The 21,635-nt window shown below is 35.6% G+C and overlaps 1 long non-coding RNA gene across 1 annotated transcript; it reads left to right on the top strand.

The window, feature by feature from the left end:
• The first annotated feature begins 3,748 nt into the window (after positions 1-3,748).
• LOC132154663 (uncharacterized) lies at positions 3,749-18,400 on the top strand. The gene is made up of 3 exons (XR_009437179.1): positions 3,749-3,855; positions 12,576-12,771; positions 16,441-18,400. It is a non-coding gene; the product is annotated as an uncharacterized LOC132154663 (long non-coding RNA).
• The last annotated feature ends 3,235 nt before the right edge of the window (positions 18,401-21,635 follow it).

Consider the following 21,635-nt stretch of genomic DNA (forward strand, 5'->3'; position numbering starts at 1 on the left):
TAGAAGTTGTGGTGGTGGAAATATGGGAAGGATCAAGGTGTATTAGAGTAATTAATTTTTACAATCCATGTGATAGGTTAAGCAAGGATATTCTAGAAAGTATAGGAGGAAATGAAAGTCAAAAAATGGTGTGGTGTGGTGATTTTAACGCTCATAGTTCAATATGGGGAAGCGCAAAAACAGATTATAATGGTAAGATCATTGAAGATATGCTAGATTGGGGAAGATTAGTGTGCATTAATGATGGAAGTCATACTAGAATTGATTTGAATAAGGGAAGGCATTCGGTATTAGACTTGACAATAGTATCTGAAAGTTTAGCGAGTAAATGTGAATGGAAAGTACTAAAACAAAGTACTGTAGGAAGTGATCATTTTCCTATTTGCAGTAAAGTTGGAGTAGATATAGAACAAAGAGTGGGGGAAAGAATGCCTAGGTGGAGGTTCAAGTCAGCGGATTGGGATAAGTATAAGGAGTTATGTGGAAGCAAAATGAAGGACATTAGTAAATGTATAGAAGATGTTGATGTTTTTAATGATGAAATATGCAAGGTTCTTCAGAGTACAGCAGTAGAAGTAATAGGTAAGAGGAAGGCAGGCAGCAGGAAGAAAGTTATGCCATGGTGGAACGAGGAGTGTAGTGAGGCAACAAAAAGGAGAAATAAAGCACTCAAGAAGGTAAGAAGGTCACTTAATTATAATGATTTAATAAGTTATAAAAGGGCACAAGCTATAGTGAGAAGAGTCATTCGGACATCTAAAAGAAATTATTGGAGGGAATTTTGTAATAGAATAGGGGAAGACATTGAAATAAGTGAGTTATGGAATATGATACGAAAGATGGGAGGGATACAAAGAGGTTACAACATACCTGTATTAGAATATAATAATAGACAAATTATATCTGAAAGCGGTAAAGCAGAGGTATTTGCAGAAACATTCGTTAAAATTCATAGTAATTCGAATTTATCAGAGGATGCGAGGAAAACTAGGGACCAGATACTAAGTAAATATCCTCATTTATTGGAGGAAAAGGGACTTTCAGGAAGTACAATGGATTCAGAGTTTAATTTGTACGAATTGAAAAAAGCGCTTGCAGGGGTTAAGCAAACATCTCCAGGCAGAGATGACATTTGTTATGAGATGGTAAAACATTTATCAGAGACAGCATTAGAGACAATTTTGAGGCTTTTTAATAAGGTTTGGGAGTTAGGAAAGTTACCAAATGACTGGAAGCATGGTGTCATAGTGCCAATTCCAAAACCAGGCAAAGATCATACACAGCCAAATAATTATAGACCTATAGCTTTAACGTCTAATCTATGCAAAATAATGGAGCGTATGGTCATGAGTAGATTAGTATATGTCATTGAAAGGGATAATATTTTATCACCTTATCAAAGTGGATTTAGGAAAGGACGTAATACAATGGACTCAGTACTGTGCCTGGAATCTGAAATAAGAAAGGCTCAGGTAAATAAGGAAGCTTTAGTTGGGGTATTTTTTGATGTTGAAAAAGCTTATGACATGATGTGGAAAGAGGGACTTTTAATTAAGTTAGAAAAAATGGAAATTAAAGGAAGAATGTATAACTGGATCAGGGATTTCCTGTTTAACAGAACTATACAAGTAAGAGTAAGTACTGCTTTTTCTCAGATACACACAATAGAGAATGGAACACCTCAGGGAAGCGTTAGTAGTCCAATTCTGTTTAATATTATGATTAACGACATCTTTACAAAGGTTGATAGGGGCATTGGAAGATCTTTATATGCGGATGATGGAGCACTGTGGAAAAGAGGGCGTAATGTAAAGAATGTGGAAAGATGTTTGCAGAATGCCGTTAAAATGGTAGAAAATTGGGCAAATGAATGGGGATTTCGGTTTTCAGTAGATAAAACGCAGGTAATTTGTTTTGCAAAAAGGAAAAGTAACCCTACCATTAACATCAGATTGTATGGACAAGAAGTGAAGCAAACAGCAGTTGTGAGGTTTCTGGGTATATGGATGGATTTGAAATTGAATTTTAGTATGCATATCCAGAAACTGGTTGACAAATGCAAAAAAGCATTAAATATCATGAGGTGTTTAGCAGGAGTTGATTGGGGAGCATGTCGCCAGTCTCTTAAAATAATATATTGTGCTCTAATAAGATCAGCAATAGATTATGGCAGTATGGTATATTGCACTGCATCCAAAACACAACTCGTAAAAATAGAGGCAATTCAGTCACAAGCTTTGCGAGTTTGTTGTGGAGCGTTTAGATCCTCTCCAATAACAGCAGTGCAAGTAGAGATGGGTGTAATGCCTCAAGTAATTCGTAGGCTCAAGTTAAAGATGAGGTATTTTATAAGTATAAAGGGACACTTGGACAGTCACCCAGTTAAAATGGTGTTGGAGGATTGTTGGGAATATGGACATAAAAAGTTATCAAGTTTTGGATGGAAGGCCAGTGAGGAAGCCCGGAGAATGGGATTAAGTGACTTCAATGTTGCTCCTACTGTGGCTAGGTCAGCAATTCCTCCTTGGTTTTTCCCAATGCCTTTGATTGATACTCAATTGCTTAAAGAAAAGCATAACAATACAAATGGATTAGGAAATTTTAATATACAGCAATACATTGATCAAAGTTATTATAGTGCAGTTCAAATATACACTGATGGTTCAAAAGATCCAGAATCTGGGAAAACAGCAGTAGCGGTATATATTCCACTTTTTAACATTAGAATAGCAAAAAGAATATCAGATTATCTTTCAGTATTCTCTGCAGAAATTATTGCAATATGTCTAGCGCTTCAGTGGATAGAAGAAATCCAACCAACAAGGGTAGTGATATGTACAGATTCTTTATCCGCACTAAATAGCTTGGAAAGTGGAACATCATCAGCAAGGCAAGACATGATAAATGAAGTAATGCAGAGTCTTTACAGAACAAGACAGTATGGACTTCTGGTGAATCTTGTATGGGTTCCATCGCATATGGGTGTGAAAGGAAATGAGGAGGCTGATAATCAGGCTAAACAGGCATTAAATCATTCACAAATTGACATTGAAGTGGCATTAAGTAAAACAGAAATTAAAGTGATAATAGCTAAACAAATACAGGAAATTTGGCAGAAAGAATGGAATGAAGGAAAGAAAGGTAGACATTTTTACTGCATTCAAGGAAAAGTTGGGTCAGAGAGAAGAAGATTCGGAAACCGGAAAGAGGATGTTTTAATAACAAGAATGCGTATTGGACATTGTTTATTAAATCAAAGCTTACAAAGAATTGGTAAACATGAGAATGGAAATTGTGACAAATGTGGGTTAGTTGAAAATATAGAGCATGTCCTTTTAGAATGCGAAGCTTATGAAAGAGAGCGGTCCCAGTTAAGACATGCTTTAAGAAGTGTAGGAATCAATGAGTTGACACTTCAGGTTCTCCTAGGACAAGGTGCTAAACAATCAAGAGTTTATCATGAGTTATTTATATTTTTAAAGGAAACAGGATTATTTAATAGGATTTAAAACTCCATTATGTGTAAATTTTATATGGATATATATATATAATTTTTTTTTTTTTTTTTTTTTTTTTTTTTTTTTTTTTTAAAGAGTAGATCTAGTTTAAACTTCCTTTCCAAATATGCGCTTCACACTCCATATCAGTAGGTGGCGGGAATGCACCTTTTAAGTTGGTTTGCCAACCGCCATTAAATCCTAGAAGAAGAAGAAGAAGAAGAAGAAGAGCTACAGCGATTCAGCGGTGACCGGCGCAGATCCACCCAGCTGGAGGATCCGGAGAGAATTCTGAAGCGATACGAACGCTCCTTACGTGGACTGGCTTCCTTTATTTCTTCTTAAGATTTTAAAGAAGGTATGTACGCATTCACTTTGCTCTCACAATGCAAAGGTTGCAGATTTAGATCATAAAATCAACGCAAAAGGTGGTGGCAGCTACTCATGAATTAAACTGTCACCAATAAGTTATTCATAAAAGTGCTTTTTCTGCAGGATGATCGAGTCAGCCAGACAAAATATTGTATTTTATTTAGCTGTTTCGTGTATTACATTCATTTTTCAGAGTAAAATTATCTGTTAGAAATCTACATATAGTAAAAGTTAAATATCCGATAGTCAAGAAGCTTCTTGTCTAATTCTGATAGGTACATGAGTTGCAGATACAGAGATCTCTAAAAGCCATTTTTTGCCTCTCAGGGTGTAACATCCAAACAACTATCGGTGGTTATCCTTGTTCTTTCCTTAATTATATACGACTGTTCTCTTTATATGTTCACTGAATTATGATTTATTGCACCAAATCCTCTGGAATATTTATCTTTTATTGCAACAACGTCATCTCTCTACACCATTAAAAAAGGTAAAACTGGAAATAAATATATTCATGTTTTGAAATAAAAAGAAATATTAAGATATTTTTTGGTGATTTAATAATTCATTCAATTCATAAAAGGGTTAAATGTGTAAAGTACATTATAAAAAGTGATTTTTCATAGCTGTAAATAATACGAAGATTATTAAAAGAGTATGTTTCACACACACAAAAAAAACATACTATTTCCGTCTTCTTCAAAATATTTAAATTAATTAAATTTACTTGCCAATTCTTTGCGATCTATTGTGAAATGTAACAGAAGTTTGCGAGTGAATACTGTTTCTACACCAATTTCTTTTTAAGGAGACACTGGGAATTGTTATGATACATTTAGTTGCAACATGTTTAACTCACTGTTTTGTTTTTTTGTGCTATGTACCTCAAATGTTAAAGTAGTTTGGAAATGTGCAGTTTACCTCAAACTATATAAATTAATGTAAAACACAAAGAGTGCTATTGCTAGTATTGTCCCCAGAGTGGGCCCCAATTAAAAACACAGACATTTAAAATTATGTGCATCCATTTGTTGTGGAATTCAAATTTCTTAATTGTAAACATTCTCATTTTTAAAGTGGTAAGCTTATTAAAATCATTTTTATTTAAAATGCAATTAAAATGGGACACAAATGTAGGTGTATACACTGTCCCATTTTGAGCAATCATTGTGGATCTAATAGATCAACCCTCATCGTCTGCTCCGAGTTGAAATTTCTAGTTTTCTAAATGTGTAGATGAAAAGCTTGCTCCAGATCACCTGGATTTCACTTTAACCATTGTCGGTCTGATCATAAACAGTTGTGTGAGTCATCTCAGCGCTCAGGCTCTCATCATCACTGCTGCATCATTAGATTAAATCAGTAAACTGATGCTTGTATGTGGGCTGAAGATAAACGTAGCTTAGTGACAAGTTAAATGTGCATGATTACCTTTAATCTGGGTTTCAGTTTCATTGTTCTCTTCAGTTTTTTCTACAGTAAATGTTACTTATTAACTACAGCAGTTGATGTGTTTTGTGCAGACGAGTCACTGTTTAAAAGAAAAAGGAGATTATGTGCTGAAAAACTGAATCAAGTTGATCCTTCAAATCCATCTGGTGTTGTTGACAGAATCCAGATGTGTCTTCTTGCAATATATGAAATCTGTTTGTTGCCGTTCTGGTCTGCAGTGAGATAAATTGAGGTCACGGAAAGCTGCAACAGACCGAAAAAGACAACTGTTAAATATATTACAGGCTGTGTGATTATATCTGTACCGAAAAGCAAACACCTCTCCACACACACACACACACACACAGTCTCCACCTTCTTTGTCTGTCTCCCGGGTTTATCTCCACCTACTGCCACCCTCAGAGACACCTGAACACAGACATAACGATATAACAGCAACGGGCGTCTGAAAACCCCTTCCTCTCTTTCTCTGTCTCTCTCTCTCTCTCTCTCTGTCTAGCACACAGCAAACAGGCCCAAAAAGAGTCAGAAAGGGCTTCTATTCTTTCATGATTGGAGGACACAAAGTGTGATAAAAGCCACAAATCCAATGTTTTTAATCTCTGGTATATCTGCAGGATAAGATACACTGGCCCCAGAAAGTATTTCAACACTTAATAATGTCATTGTAAGAATGCCATTGAATTAAAAAAAGTATTATTTTAATTAATACATTTAAAAAAACACTGCTTAAGCACACGTATGCGAGCAAAACATTTCACAAATAGAGGTTGTTTGATCTTTAGATGGGAGGAGAATAAATACTGTTTAAATTTAAGAAAAAACTATTTGAACTTTAGAGTTTATATAATTTTTCAGAAAGTTTGTTCTGAGGGAAACCTCATTTGGTCGCAAATGCCAGTGTCTAATGTGAAAATGTAATGTGTAATCTAATGTGCAAAATTAAGTTCAGAATGCTGTCTTGCACAAGACATAAAATAGAAGAACACAGAAGTAAAAAAATCTGAGCGACCCCAAAAGTTTGAACATGTAGTGTACAAGTGTGAGCCTTTAGATGGAACACAAAACAGTATCTCCATAGAGCAAAAAAGCACACAGCAAAGGACAACACACTAATGATAGACAGTTTTGTATTGTCCAGAGTGTGAACATTTTACTTCTACCAATGTTATAAAATAGTTTGAGCTCAGCTCTTTTACAATTTCTCAGAAATCCAAGAACCCTTGTAGGAGGTAAACACATTGATTGTTTTTCAAGTAAAAAATGAAAGATGTAGTTTTGTGTGTGGTATTCAGCAGCATAAATGTGGCCATTCATTACGAACAGTGAAAAGCAGTCACCATTCAACAATATTTTCACACACACAGAAGTCAAGGCAGCTCTAAAATCTGTAGAATGCTTGGGGTGTCTTGAGGGAAACAACGCCCATTCCAAGTCTCAACAAAATTCATCCACACACACAAATACAGATAACATACCTCAATATGTGGTTGTGGTGTTTTGGGGAAAATATTCCAGAATGGGCTGCACTTCAAAGAGATGTTCATCCATTCTGTCTGAGGAACTAAAATGAACAGGAACACCTCAGGGGGAATATGACACCAGCTGCTAAAATGCCTTCTTGGTTTTAGTTCTAATGCTTTTTCTGGGTGCGCTTGAGCATGTGCGCTCACATATGTAGACTCCATCTAGAGGCTTCGCTATTTCCAGAGCCGGGTTATGTGGCATCCACACTGTAATCTTTTGAGTGGAGAGGATGTTGAGATGGATTATTGAAGCCCCAGCATGCTGCGTGTGTCATTACCGTGGAGAGATCAGCACAGTGAGGTTAATGAGCCAATCTGCATAAACTTTGTCCCCATCTGGAGCGTTTGGGTGGTGTGGGGCTATGCGTTACCAGCATTCCTGCATCTACATCACCAACAACCCTTAACATAGCAAATTATTTATGCTAACGATCTTTCTACTCTTCACTGAAAACTTACAACACAAGCTCAGGCTCCCTGGAGCATGACTATGGTTGGTTGGTAAAAATCGCACTAAAATGGTATGGTTTCGGCTGCAGTGACACATTTATGTACAGTTAAAATATGGGATTTTATGTATAATTTCCATTACCTGCTGCACAGTCATAGTGTGTAATTGTATTCTCCTTTTTTTATAGATTGGTTTTAAAATACCATTTCTTATACTAGCTTTCAGAGACCACTAGAAGTAACCTGTTGGTAGGTTGATTTCCTTAAACTGCAAATACCCTGTGTCTTTGTGTGCTTTCAAAAGTCTTTTTGAGTAACAACATTGGCTCAGTCAATGTCATGAGTTTAAGGTGGGACTGAAATTGTTTTTTGAACAGTGGCAGATGGGAGGAAACTTTCCATGAATGGAAACCATCATTTTTGCATTTCCTTTTTAATGTCACTAGTGATGTAGAAATTACATAGTCATTTTAATTGGAATTAAAATAGCCATCATTGAATTTGATTTTTGACAATTTGCTGCCTTTGAAAGACTTGTAGAAAGAGCTGGACTGGGGTGTTTTAAAGACTGTGAGTCAGAATTAAATATAGAAATAAAAATTTAGTTTGTAATCCGAGCACACTCTTTAAAAATAAAGGTTCTTTGTTGGAACAGTGGTTCCATGAAGAATCTTTAACATCCATAGAACCTTTTTGCATAAAAAGTTCTTTATAGTTAAAAAAAAGTTCTTTAGATTAAAATGTTCTTCACACTTCGTTCACTGAGAAGTTCATTGGGAAACCAAAATGGTTCTTCTATGGCGTTCAAAGCAACCTCTTTTTTTGGAACCCTTATTTTTAAGATAAACACTGAATTTCCATGCCCTACAGGGCAAAATAACTGCACACTTTGTCAGTTGAGATATGACTGAAGTCAGATCTCTTAGACTATGATTGACTGTGACAGATGGGTTTGGTTGGACTATGCTTAGAGAGAAAACCAAATGTGAAAATTATAATTATCAAAAAACTGAGCCAATCTACTCCGTTCCAGTTTTGGTGTAGTGACTCCTTTTTTTATATTCTAGGCAGTTTAAAAGTTGTCAGATGTTAATGTCATTAATTTCAGCTTCCATTCCAAGGTGTTTTTTTTTTTTTTTTGCAGTGTAGTGTTGAAAATTCAGTGACACTTCTACTGACAAGTGACGTTCTGCTTTCGCACATGGTGGCTGGAGATATTCTCAGGGTGTTTTTAAGGTTTTTTAGTTTGGGAAATGTAGGTGGTAATTGTAAGTGTGCATTCACAAATTAGCTCTAAAGATCTTAAATTGTCTCAAAAACATCCACAATAAGACATTCATTTGACTGGTCAACAGCTTCTTTGACCGTTACATCATAATTGTGATGAAATAATGTGAAATTTTTAAAGCATGTTATATTATTCTTTTCCCCAAAACCCATGGTAAAAATGTGTTTAATCAAAGACCAATTTTGATACAATGTGAAATTGATACAGAAAAATGTCTCCTATGAGCTGAATTGAAGAAACAGGTGAAATTGATTTTAACCCTCTATTCTCATTGGAAACTGATTAAAGGTCATTGTAAACACGTCTTGAGAACATTTTCTGAAGGTGCTGACTGTAGAATGTGCCATGTGTTTATGACTGAGCATTTAACCACAGACATCTTACACAGCAGTTTCCCAAAAGAACACCTCTGCATTAGTAAATTAAGAAAACAACATAAATGACAGCAAAGAAATGCAATACCTTAAAAACCTCATCCAAATGGCTAATAATGAAACTGCAAGATGTCTGTTTGCATGAAATCTCTGGCTGTAATCTGTGATCTGCAGACTCAATAAGTTGAAACCTTTTGAAGAGCAACCACATACACATGCAGTTAAAGAACACTGTGTTCTACTGAGTGTCTATGGCATAAACAGAAAGCGACAATTCCTCTTTTTTTTCTCACTTCCAAAAGACAACCACCCAGCTAGTCTAAACCATTAGAACATTTCACCCCCCTCCCCATTACCCATAATGCTGTATACCCCACTAGGCACAGTGTGGGACCCTACTGCTATAGGATGCACAAGCAATGAGCCGTTCATTTCTCTTATTTCGTTTCCTTTTCTTTCTCTCCATCTCTTTCTTTACTTGTTACCCCTCTCTGTGTGAAAAATGAGTGAGGACTGTTAGAGAGTTATGCCAAGGAAAAAGAAAAAGAGGCTGTTTTGCTAATTTAATCTGCTTGGAGACAAAATGATGGAACTGGATATTTAGTTACATTAGTTTTTTTATGTTAATGATTGTGGTGTTTGCTTATTTATTTTTTTACTTCATTTTTAATAATTTTTTCCCCAAAATGTAGTAAAGAGAAAAACATATTTTACAACCTTTCCACATAAAGAGAACCAGCTTGTTTCAATGCAAACCCTTGATGGGAATGACATTTCACTTGTATTTTATCATGTATATAGTGTTAGCACGCATGTCTTGATGTCACATGATCATATAAAACATGCCAGTGCTGAGTTTCAATTCAAACAAAGGTTTTGGCACAAAGTGAATTCTTATTTTTCCTCATTAAAGCATGCTCTTTTTATAGACTTCTCAATTTGTCTTCAGTAGAAGCCACCAATTTGTCTTGTTTCAGCAGACGCCAAAGCAGATGCTGCTTTTAGCACAAAAAAACTACGTAACGACTCAAATTTTGGGGCTCTTACAGTGGAGCACGCCCATACTCCGATTTCTCTGTAGTTTTGAAAGGATGCAAAAATACATTTAATGATTTGACTTTCTTAACATGACTTTTATTATTCATTTCTTCATTTTCTTCTAATTAGTCTCAGCCTAAAGGGCTGTTTAAACCTGAAGTGATGTCTATAAAGCTAACTACATAACGACAAAAAGGAACTATATTGTTGGAATCACTTTCAGATTTTTTTTTATCCAGATGAACGATAAAATAATTTACAGTCAAGCTGAATCATTTGAGCATTTAAATGAAGAATATAAAGTGACAGATGACAAAGCTGTAGCATGTGCTTAGAATAAACAGAACATTATCATTTGCTGGTGTATGCTAATGTAGTTATCATTCTTGGTGTGAATAGCCCTTCTGGCGGCATTTTAAAAATGTTTCTCAAAATGGTTCAGTGTGATCATCTGGTGTTCAGTTTCTGGAAGTCAGAATACTGATGTTTTCATTGGTGAAAACCCAAATGGTGCACTTGATGCATACTTGCGGTCTATGTAGTGTATATGTTTAGTAGCATGTCCTGCTTATAAATTTATGGTTCAGAAGAGCTCATAAGCGCCCCCTTTGCCACCATGTGGCCGACTACTAACCGATATCACCAAAGTGTGGACTTTGGGACTTTGGGACAGGACTATTGACAGTAGTCAAAGAATATTGGTAGCATTACTTTTGAACTATAGTACTTGGGGCTCTCAAATGATTTTGAAAGCTTGCTGAAAGAATAAAATTTATTTGTGTACCATTTTTCATGAATACTGTTATAGTCTGCATTTTCCCATCTCTGAAAAGGCTAAAAAAATAAAAAATAAATCATACATTTATATTTGATGCCCGATCCGATTCTCATTGTTTGCCAGATTAGAAAAGAAACTTATTGTTTGACTTTTAAAGTCTGATGAGATAAAATTGAAGCTTGTAATGGCAGCCTCATGGTAAACCCTTCTATTAGACGTGCATTTCTTCATACAGTATGTTCATATGGAGACGGCATGAACAGGAAATGGCATGCATTCCTTTTGTCCTATTATAAAATAAACTCCAGTGTGCACTTCCTGCAGAGGCGTTGAGAAGAGAGAAAATGGGTGAAGAGGGAAAAGAACAGAAGCAGAGGAAATAAAGATTGTAGTGTTGAACTTAAATGGACTCCGTTACACTCAAGGGTCTCTGATGTGATTTGATGAATCCTCGTGTGGTGGTGTTGGCTTGTAAATCACACGCCATGTTTCCATCTTTTGTAAGGAAGATTAAAGCTCTTTGTGTTGCCACATACATCCCTGCAGTCCTGCACTTCCTGTCAACAAGACATGTGATTGTTTGGCCAGTGTGTGAGGTTGCCATTTGTCATAGGCTTTGCGACAGCCCTGCTTCCACCTTCTGCTGCTTTTTTGCAAGTTCACCTGAGGCTGTGTGAGACATGTCCTGGCATGAGGTTGTTTATTGAATATTCATGTTTTACAGAGAGACCAATGGTGCATATAAACCATTGATATGGAATCTACAAATTTATCAGTAATGATGTGTATAGACAAAAGATAATTATGGCTATATTCACAATGCTTTTGCTGATGAAATAAAATTCTGCAACATATTAACAAAATTTCTCTGGTTTAAAATTTTATTCATCTCTGCAAATCAGTTCAATGAATTGGTGAATCAAAGATTTTCATGATGGTCCCACCAGACATTTTTCATATATTTAAACATTTTTGTAAAGACGCATACAAGTAAATATTTCTATTCACTTAATTATATTATATTGGTGCATATAATTCAATCCTATTATTGTTTAAACTACTGAAATAATAATTTAAATACAATAAAATAAAATTATCAAACAAAACACTTGTTTAAATAAAATAAAAATATACTAAAACTAAAACTGAATTAAAAAAGACAAAGGCACAACTAAATTACTAAAATGTAAAATAAAATAGTAAATAGTTAATTCTTAAAAAAAGAGAAAACTAAATCAAAATATTAATATTAATATTAAAATATTCAAAAAATATGAATAAGTAAAATTATATGATATAGGTAATATTAAAATAACTGATATAAATAAAAATATTATCTTTCTTCTATTTATTTAACAGCTGTGTTTTCTTCTCCTTAAAAGTTATTGGCTTATAGGGTGAAAAAAATAAAAAACAACAAATTCATAATTATACAGAGATATATATTGAATATCATAAGATTTAGAAATATCAAGATTTTTTATATTGCACAGCCCTATTTACTGTATGAGTGCATGTTTTACGAGGTTCTTTCAGGCCAGGCTGTCTTGTATCAGTCATATGGTTTTCTGCAGTGCTCTGTAATCCAGGGCTTCATCTTTTGTGGATGTGGCTCTGGTGCCCGACGGTCTGTCCCAGTCCTTTTGTTTAGGCCTACAATAGCTGTGCACTTTCTCTTTTATGACCGTATTTTCGAGCGGGGATGCCATGCGATCTATTTTTTTACTGTGTTTCAGCTGCTCTGGGGCCAAGAAGTTCGAGCATGATCATGTAAGAGTGTGACTTTTGTGTGTGTTTCAGAGGCTGTGCAGGACTGTAGAAGCTGCTGAAGTTTTGACTGTGGGTTTCAACTCTCCCTCTCACCCACGCTCTGTCTCCAAAAGCTGCAGGGGTTTCGCTGAGTTGGCAAAAACGCGTCGCGACGCAGCAACAGAAATAAACTGTCAGCCTTCAAGAACTCCAACACACGCACATCTTGTCCTCATTGGACCTCCAAGTAAGAGCTGTGAGGATAATATACTACAGTGTTGAATAAGAAAAACAGTAAAATGAGGAGCTTTCCAAAAGCTGACATGCTGTAGATATATTTTACATAAATGATTGTTTGGGTTTTGGATCCAGGCCCTTCATATAAGGGATTTATTAGAGTTTGCGTGTTCCAAGAAAAATGAAGCTATGTTGCATATAAGGGCTCCATACATCCACATGCGAACCCTGACCGTAACTATATTTAAAAATGACTATATAATGACTTTCCATGTATAAGCTACATCAGTGGAACAGCCTCTTTTGTGAATCAGAAATGAGAGAAGAGGGAATGATGGAAACCTAGAATCTGTTCTCTCAATACACACGGAGACATCATCACATCTGCAAGGCATCGGTCTCTCTGACTGACAGCAGGTTTATTTTCATTAATATGCTCATACACATTCTTGCATGTCCATTCCCACAGATTTATGTCCTTTTAATGTAGTTGCCGCTATGTGAGGGAGGCAGGGTGAAAGCTTTACGTCTGTCTGCTGTGATCCATGGCATAAACAGTCTCCCTGTACTCTGGAATCCAGCCACTCCTACAGGCTTTAGAAAACGGGGCATTCAGGGTGAAAGGAAGGGGCAGTGTTTGTTGTATCTTCAGGATAACAGTTTTATGTTTGGTTGTTTTTAAGTTTTGGTTGATCGATGTTTTAAGGTGGGGTTGCTTAATTAGTGCTTTTCAGATTGGTAGTTAGTTTAATAGTGGGGTTGCTTAACTGGTTTATGGTTTTCATTGGTTGATGTTTTTTTTTAATTGGTGGTTTTATTTAAGTAGAGCTATAATTTTGATTTATTTTATTTTTTTTGTAAAAGAAGTTAATAGCCTACTTTTATTGAGTAATGATGCATTAAATTGATCGTAATTGACAGGAAGGACATTTTATAATGTTAAAAAAGTTTTTTTTTTTAATAAATGTCGTTCTTTTGAACTTTCTATTGATCAAAGAATACAGGGAGAGAGAAAAAATGAATCCTGGTTGCCAGAAAAATATTAAGCAGAACAACTGCTTTTGACATTCATAATAATAAGAAATGTTTCTTGAGCAGAAAATCAGGATATTAGATTGATTTCAGAAGGATCGTGACAGTGAAGCCAGGAGTTTAAAAACTTTTAAACTTTTAAAATAGAAAAATTATTACAATTGAAAAGCTGTAAATTGCAATAATATTCCACAATTTAAATGTTTTTACTGTATTTTAGGTAAAAAAAAATGCATTCTTGGTGAGACGTCTTAATGAGCCCAGAATTTTGCTTGTGTTGTGTACGTGATTTCAATTCATCTATCTTTTACCAGTTTTGAGCATAGAAAGAGAAAAAAAAGCTCCATATTACACTATATAAGCTTTCCAATCACTTGCATGTACTAGAATATGGAATAGTTTTTTAAAATATTATTAGACGATTAAACTGATTTTTATGAACCCATTAAGTATAAAAAATACTTTAATAAATATATTATTTCTTTTTTTTTCTCTCTCTCATTTAGAATTCTGTAGTTCTGGTGGCTACCAGCAGTGGCGCTGTTTAATTGCTGTCTGACTTTAAAACAACTGTATGTGTTTTTTTTTCTTACTTTGCTACTTTGGAGCCCCTTACTGTATGAAGTGTCAATTTTAACTGTCATAAATATACAGTATTACAGTGAATAGCTGTACATCCGCATTTGTCGTTACCGTCAAGTAATCTGCTCTTTTTGTGGAATTTCATACCTTCCCACCAATCTTTTATACTTCCAAACCATAAGTTTTTGAGTTGCTTGGGAAAGAAATAGAAGCCATTCACCTTATTAGAAGTCAGTGTATCATTAGCACTGATGTTTCACCATAAAAAACTTGCTGAGAAAAAAGGTGAGAATGTTTTATTGATTGCGAAGATTAACTTTTTGCATAGTTACATTTATTAGAAGCAGGGTAGCTAATTTGGTAAGAAAATATTTTTTAAGCTGGTTAAAAGTCTCTTCACATCCCGATAGCAATCACTAAGTTCAGTTGTCTAAATGAATTTATATGTATTTTAATCATCTGTGGATGGCGTAGGACCATAAAATGTTCGTCCAATCTCATTCCTCAGCCCGAGGACTACGATAGGCTGTCCTACCTGCCTGTCAATGAATTTATTTGCATAACTTTAATAAGCACTTTCCATTAAGCTATTGCAGACCAAGTGAGAATTGATGTCCTTATTATTGTTATAATATGTGCTTTTTACTGTAGAATTTTCTCACCTGTGAATGAGACATGAAAAAATCTGACCACGTTACATTCAACCCTTCACCAACGCCGTCTCTCAGTGTGTCACTGGTTAGCCTCTGGTCTTCCTGTGCGTATTCATGTGTTTTGGAGGAGGCGTGGCTTTGAGGAGTGATTTGATGGGAGGGTGGGATTTTATGCTTTTAGAACTAGTTTGCTATTGCTAGCCTTTCCGAAATCTCCTAGACTTACTTTAAGTGAAACTATCCAGTGACTTATAAATGGGCCTTTACAGTAGTCCTTGTAGTTTAGTTAGTAGTTTGGAAATGTACTTGTCAGTAGTCTGCCTCTCACTTCTCTCTTTGTCTCTTTGTCTCTTTGTGTTGCTGTGTGAGGGTTTTGAATGAACTCTGTGGTGATTAACAGGAAACTGAGAGTCTGAGTGCTGATTTGCCAGAGATTGATTGGGTTGTGGGTTGTCCAGCCACTGATTTTTACAATAGGAAACATTGTGCATAGGCAGGTCTGACAAACATCCTTTTGTCTGCAGTGTAGAAAACAGCTGTGTACGTGTAATTGAGCGATTGGGTGTGTGCATGCTATGGGGCTGGGGGTGACACAGTCCCAGACGGTCTCTGAGTTCAGGTCTGTAGCAGGTGACCCGTAGAAAGGCTTCGGGCTGATAGCAGAGCCTGACAGCACTCTAAATGCCTCTTGTAGACACACACACTAATGCATGCATCTACACTCTCTCCTATGGGGTTATGGGAACAATTCAACCAGCCACTCGGGGCTGCATTCCTGAAGGTTTAGGGGTCAAAGGTTAAACTGGGGTTTACCTTTTTGAGCTAAAAACTAAAACAAACTTCAGAGGCAGTGAACTCGGAGAGTCTGGGCACTTGAACTGTTTTCCTCTTGGTTAAATGCCTAGAATTTGACAATATGACACATTTTACTGTTTAGCTGGAACAGCTGTGGATAATAGACCCTGAAATGGTTACACTACTATTCCACAGTTGTGCCAACAGTTTTCAACACTGATAATAATAATACATGTTTCTCGAGCATCAGATCAGCATATTAGAATGATTTCTGAAGATTCATGTGACCCTGAAGATTGGAGTAATGGCTGGTGAAAATTCAGCTGAAAATGAATCTCATAATAAACCCCAAAATGGTCATCAGGATCCTAAAGCAAAATGTTTATGTATTAGCCTGAAAAGGTTAATTTTGGGATAATGACTGCTAAACTGAAATACATAGACTAGCAGTCATTTTACAAAAATATCTGTCTGCTCAGTGCCTTGATTGACCAATCAGCAAAAGGATGTAGAATACTTAAAGGATATAGAATTATTTAAAGTGTTTGTTTCGAAGATGCACAGCATTCATTTAGTTAATTCTCTTCATTTGAGCTTCTTTTCGCATTGTTTCCTAGTGAGGGCTGATCGGGTTAGCTGGTTTTCCAGCCCACTACTTTATTTCCAACCCAAAAGTTGAACCTCATGGCACCTGCGGCACTGTGAGAACATATCGCTGTGGAAAATCAGGGAAGCTTTTCTTTCATCTCATCAGACCGTCTGGCATGCCATCACTGTCCAGCAGCGCCGCACAGCTTCAAAAGAGCATCTTGTCTTCAATGATCCTTCACAGCACAGCAAAGGCAAGAGAGACGCCATCATAATGGAATACTTGATTCTGATTGGTCAGTCACGACATGCTGTCATAAAATATTTTTGTTTAATGACTGATGATGATACGGTAACTTTAAAAGGTAAATGTACACTAAATGCCACCAAAAAAGCTAATTTAATTTGAGCAAACCAATTAGAACAAACAATAACTAATTTTAACAAATGAACAAACCAATAATTTTGTTAAATGTATCAGACTTTCCAGCACTACTTATCAATCAGAGAATTATTTGTAAAAATAGAGCAAATTGAGTTCTATCACAACATCTATCAGTGAATCATTTTCTTAAACTGAATAAACAAATCAGTTTATTAAAATGAACCAGACATCCCAGAACTACGTATCAATCAGTACATCATGTTTTAAAACATAAAAAAAGTGATTCACTAAAATAAACTGATCTATCCCAGCATGACATTTATCAGTGAATCCTTTGTTTGAAATGAACAAACAAATTGATTTGTTGAAATGAGTCAGACTTCCAAGCACAACATATCACTCAGTGAATCATTTTTTTTAAACCGAACAGATTGATTCAGTAAAATGAATTGATCTGCCTCGCACAACATCTATAAATGAGTTATTAGTTTGAACATAACATAAAAAAAAATCAACTTGTTAAAAAACGAACTGGACATCCCAGTACTACTTATCAATCAGTGAATCATGTTTTAAAACAGAACTACAAAGTGATTCTCTACAATGAAGTGATCTCCCCAGCACATCTATCAATCAGTTTGCTTGAACTGATTCAACAGAACAAACTAATGATTTGTGACTCAGACTTCCCAGTAAACCATTGTTTTAACTGATTTATAGTCACCCTTCATTTCTATTTAGTTTCTATTTCTATTCATTTCCATTTAATTACTCTTAATTTCCAAATTTAGTTCTATTAGTTTGATTAGTTAGGACATCATGTAGTTTTCCACTCTCACGGTAAGGACACGTCCACAGCGGTGTAAACCACAGGTGGCTGTAGAGGACGTAAGCGTTCTGAGACACATCAGGTGTGAACGTGTTCCTGATTGCCTCCTGTCCGCAGCGGCAGCGATGTGTAATCAGCGCTGATAGACGAGCTGCCCGACCACGGCTTGATGCAGAGTATTTTAAGAGCTAAAATGGGGCCCCCTCCCAACCCCCCACTAACCTCGCCCCAAATTTTGTGGAAGACCACAAGGAGACGCACTGAAAAAGCCCACATCCACAGTCCACATTAAGATCAGACCACCATGTCTGAAAGCCATTATGGACTATATCTCAGACACGTGTATGTAGGAAAGCACATTCTTTCTCTCTCTCTCTGTGAAGCTGGACCATTTCAGACCACCTTTAGTACTCTTAGGACAAATAAGGAATTGAAAGCTACACTACAAGCTCTGGTGTTTTTGTAAAGGTGTTGATTCACACTAAAGGACAAACTGCTGTGGGACTAAGGGTGAGTTGGACTGAATGTGTATTTTTAATGACAGTGTGTTGTGCAAATACAGTGGGTTCCAAAATCCTGTAACCACATTCCCCTTTTTTATTTAAACTTGACGTGACATAATTTTTGGGGGGATTTTGGAACAATTAAAAATCATTAAAAAAATTTAAAATTCTGAAATATTTCAGATTTCTAGAAGGTGGTTTGGATCAGACTTGTACAAATGTTTTCGTGTGTGTTTTTTCCTGTTAAAATAGTAAAAAGCTAAATATATTTAAATTAGATGATGCCAAAAATGTAGATTTTTCTGCCTGTATGAACTTGGGTCACTAATCGATTCACTAAAATGAATCAGGTGTTCCAGCAATACATATTAATCATTGAATAATTAAAACAGTGCAAGCAAATTGATTCACAAAAATAAGCGGAACAGAATATTTATATTAAATTTTTTTTTTTTTTAAATAAAAACATCTAAATATAGACCAAAAACTCTGTAAACATAACTTGAGTCACTAATCCATTCACTAAATGAATCCGAATCAATCGGTAAATGGTTTTTAACAGAGCAAGCTAATTGATTTACTGAAATGATCTACTCCAGCACAATATTTTTCATAAATTGTTAAATACTAAATACATTTGAGTTGGATAGGCCAAAAAAAAATTATAACAATTTTTTTTGGTCTGCAGGAACATAACTTATCAATTTGCTCAAATCAATCAGACATCCAGCACTGCATAATTATTAGTGAATCATTAAAAAAAATAAAATAAGCTAACTGATATACTAAAATGAATTGATCTAAACAAATTACCGTATTTTTCGGACTATAAGTCGCACCCGAGTATAAGTCGCATCAGTCCAAAAATATGTCATGACAAGGGAAAAAAACATATATAAGTCGCACTGGACTATAAGTCGCATTTATTTAGAAACAAGAACCAAAAGAAAACATTACCGTCTACAGCCGCTAGAGGTCGCTCTATGTTTATTAGGGGTAGACTACAGGAGCACTGAGCAGTATAGAGCGCCCTCTCGCAGAGGTAGACAGTAATGTTTTCTCTTGGTTCATTTCTCTTGGTTCATGTCAAATTAATTTTGATAAATAAGTCGCACCTGACTATAAGTCGCAGGACCAGCCAAACTATGAAAAAAAGTGTGACTTATAGTCCGGAAAATACGGTAAAATGTTTTGCCGGTAAAATGTTATGTTTGTTGTTTGAACATAACTTGTAAGGTAAACATAACTTTTAAACATATGTAAGCAAATTTGTTATACTGACCAGGTTTATTCAGGTGTATAAAAGACTGACAAATGCAAAGATCTTCATGAACAACCTTAGTGATAAATATATGTGTTTGCATGCTACTGTATATTCTATATTACTGGGTGCACATTGATCACACAAATGTATGAAGTTTGTATAAATATCCTGATAAATAACTGATAATATCTAAAAATTCCATGAGAACACCATCAAAACAATGTTTTGGTGATGGAATATAAACTAGACTTCCCTTTCATTTCGGGTAGTCTGTATGTGTTCTGTCTCGTGATTAATGTAATGCTGAGTATCTGGATTCACAAGGGACCCCATTACAAACACACATCTACTTTACGCACAATCCCCCTGGATTATCACATCCCTCCCTTACACTGCTGTTGCCATCGGAAACCCTTTGGCCCCCCCATGGTCATCTGAAGAGGCTGTGTGGTGTGTGTGGATTCATTGTCCATTGTGTTTGAAATGGTAGAGCGATTTGGTTGAAGAGTTTGGATTAAGTTCAAATCAGATCACAGCCTTTTGTCTGAAAATAAAGAGTGGGTGTGAGAGGTAAACTTTAATATTTGTTTGAAATAAAGAAAATTATCTGAAATTATAAAAAATATATATCCTCTGCAATGACATGCTTTCCAGAACATCACTTTTTATGATTATTTATTTTATGATGAGATTTTATTTGACTTACAAAGCATTTTCTCAATAGATTTTGGTTTTGTGAAGGAATGTCCTCCATAGTTTTTCTGGAGCTCTATTAGTATTTTAGAGCTATATTAATATAATTGCATATTTTTATTAATTTTTTATTATTTTTTGACAGGAGCTTAATCTTGTCCAGTTTTTAGACATGGCTTTAATTGGGGTTGTTTAAGATCGATAAATAAATAGTCTATAATATTGTGTTTAATACTGTGAAATATTATTACAATTTAAAACGACGGTTTATATTTTAAAATGTATAATTTTTTAGAAACCATTACTCCTGTTCTTTAATGACACACATAATCCTTCAGGAATCAATAATTATTACAATCATTAATTTTCTGATTTGGCTCAAATAACAATTTTTAATAACAATGTTTACAAGTTGTTTTTGTGAAAACAATCCCCCCCAGGATTCTTTGATGAATAAGTGTGAAAGAACGGCATTTATTTCAAACGGAAATCTTTTGCAACATTATAAATGTCACAGTCACTTTAAAACTTTTGCATCCTTAGCTAAATGAAAATATTAATTAAAAAAAAAAAAAAAAAATTTACTGTTCCCAAACTTTTGAACATTTTATTTTATTATAGTTTTTCTTATTTTGAATTTCATATTCTAATTTTATCTTCTAGCACTCGGCTCAGTGGGGTGAAGGTTCTTCTTGAAGCTTCTTGGAGGACGCAGAAGCCCATGTGACAAGGTTTGAATAAAATATATTGGTCTTTGCCACCTTCTTGCTGGTCTTGTTGAACATTCAACGCTGTCGGTGAGTTTTTGACATAGAAAAACCATCGACCGTTGATTGTGCCCTGAGGCCACGCCCTCTTCAGCCCAGACACGCCCACCTCTGCAAACGACTTCATTTCTTCAAAGGTCATAATCAACATTCATTGCTGTCGGTGGGTTAATTGTGTAACAGCTCTCTGAACAATGAATGTAACTATGGCCCAGATTCCAGCCCATCATGCCAGCATACATCACACTCTACGCCAGTACAGCAGAGATCAGCTTTTCTTTTCCTTTCTTCTCCTGCTCTCATCCTCACGGATCTGGAGTTCTTCAAGGAAGACACAAATAGAAGCAGCCGCACTGACTGCTTCCTCCTGCATCTAATTGGTGGTTGTGTATATGTGTGTGTGTGTGTGTGTGTGTGTGTGGAGCGGATAGAAGGAAATGGAGGATGAATGCATAATCATTTAGATGTTCTTCTCATTTGGCTGTTTTGTCTCTCAAATTATATACTGTGTTCACTGCAGCCTGAAATGAGCCTAAAATGGCACTTGCTGCTGAATACTGTGTCCTCTCTGTCAGCTGTGTGTGTGTTTGGTGGGCACTTGCAAGTGTATGTGGTTTGTGCAACTTTTTAGTTTATGTAGGTGAGAAATGTAGTGTATGTGTGCGTCTCCATTGAACACATCAAAGAACGATGTCTTTCTGTCTCCTTCTGTCTCTTTCTTTGACTACCTTTCATTCTTCCATGTTCTCAGTGGAGCTGAATAAAATGTCTGAATAATAAAAT

This window comes from Carassius carassius, chromosome 12, assembly GCF_963082965.1.
Source record: "Carassius carassius chromosome 12, fCarCar2.1, whole genome shotgun sequence".
Lineage (NCBI taxonomy): Eukaryota > Metazoa > Chordata > Actinopteri > Cypriniformes > Cyprinidae > Carassius > Carassius carassius.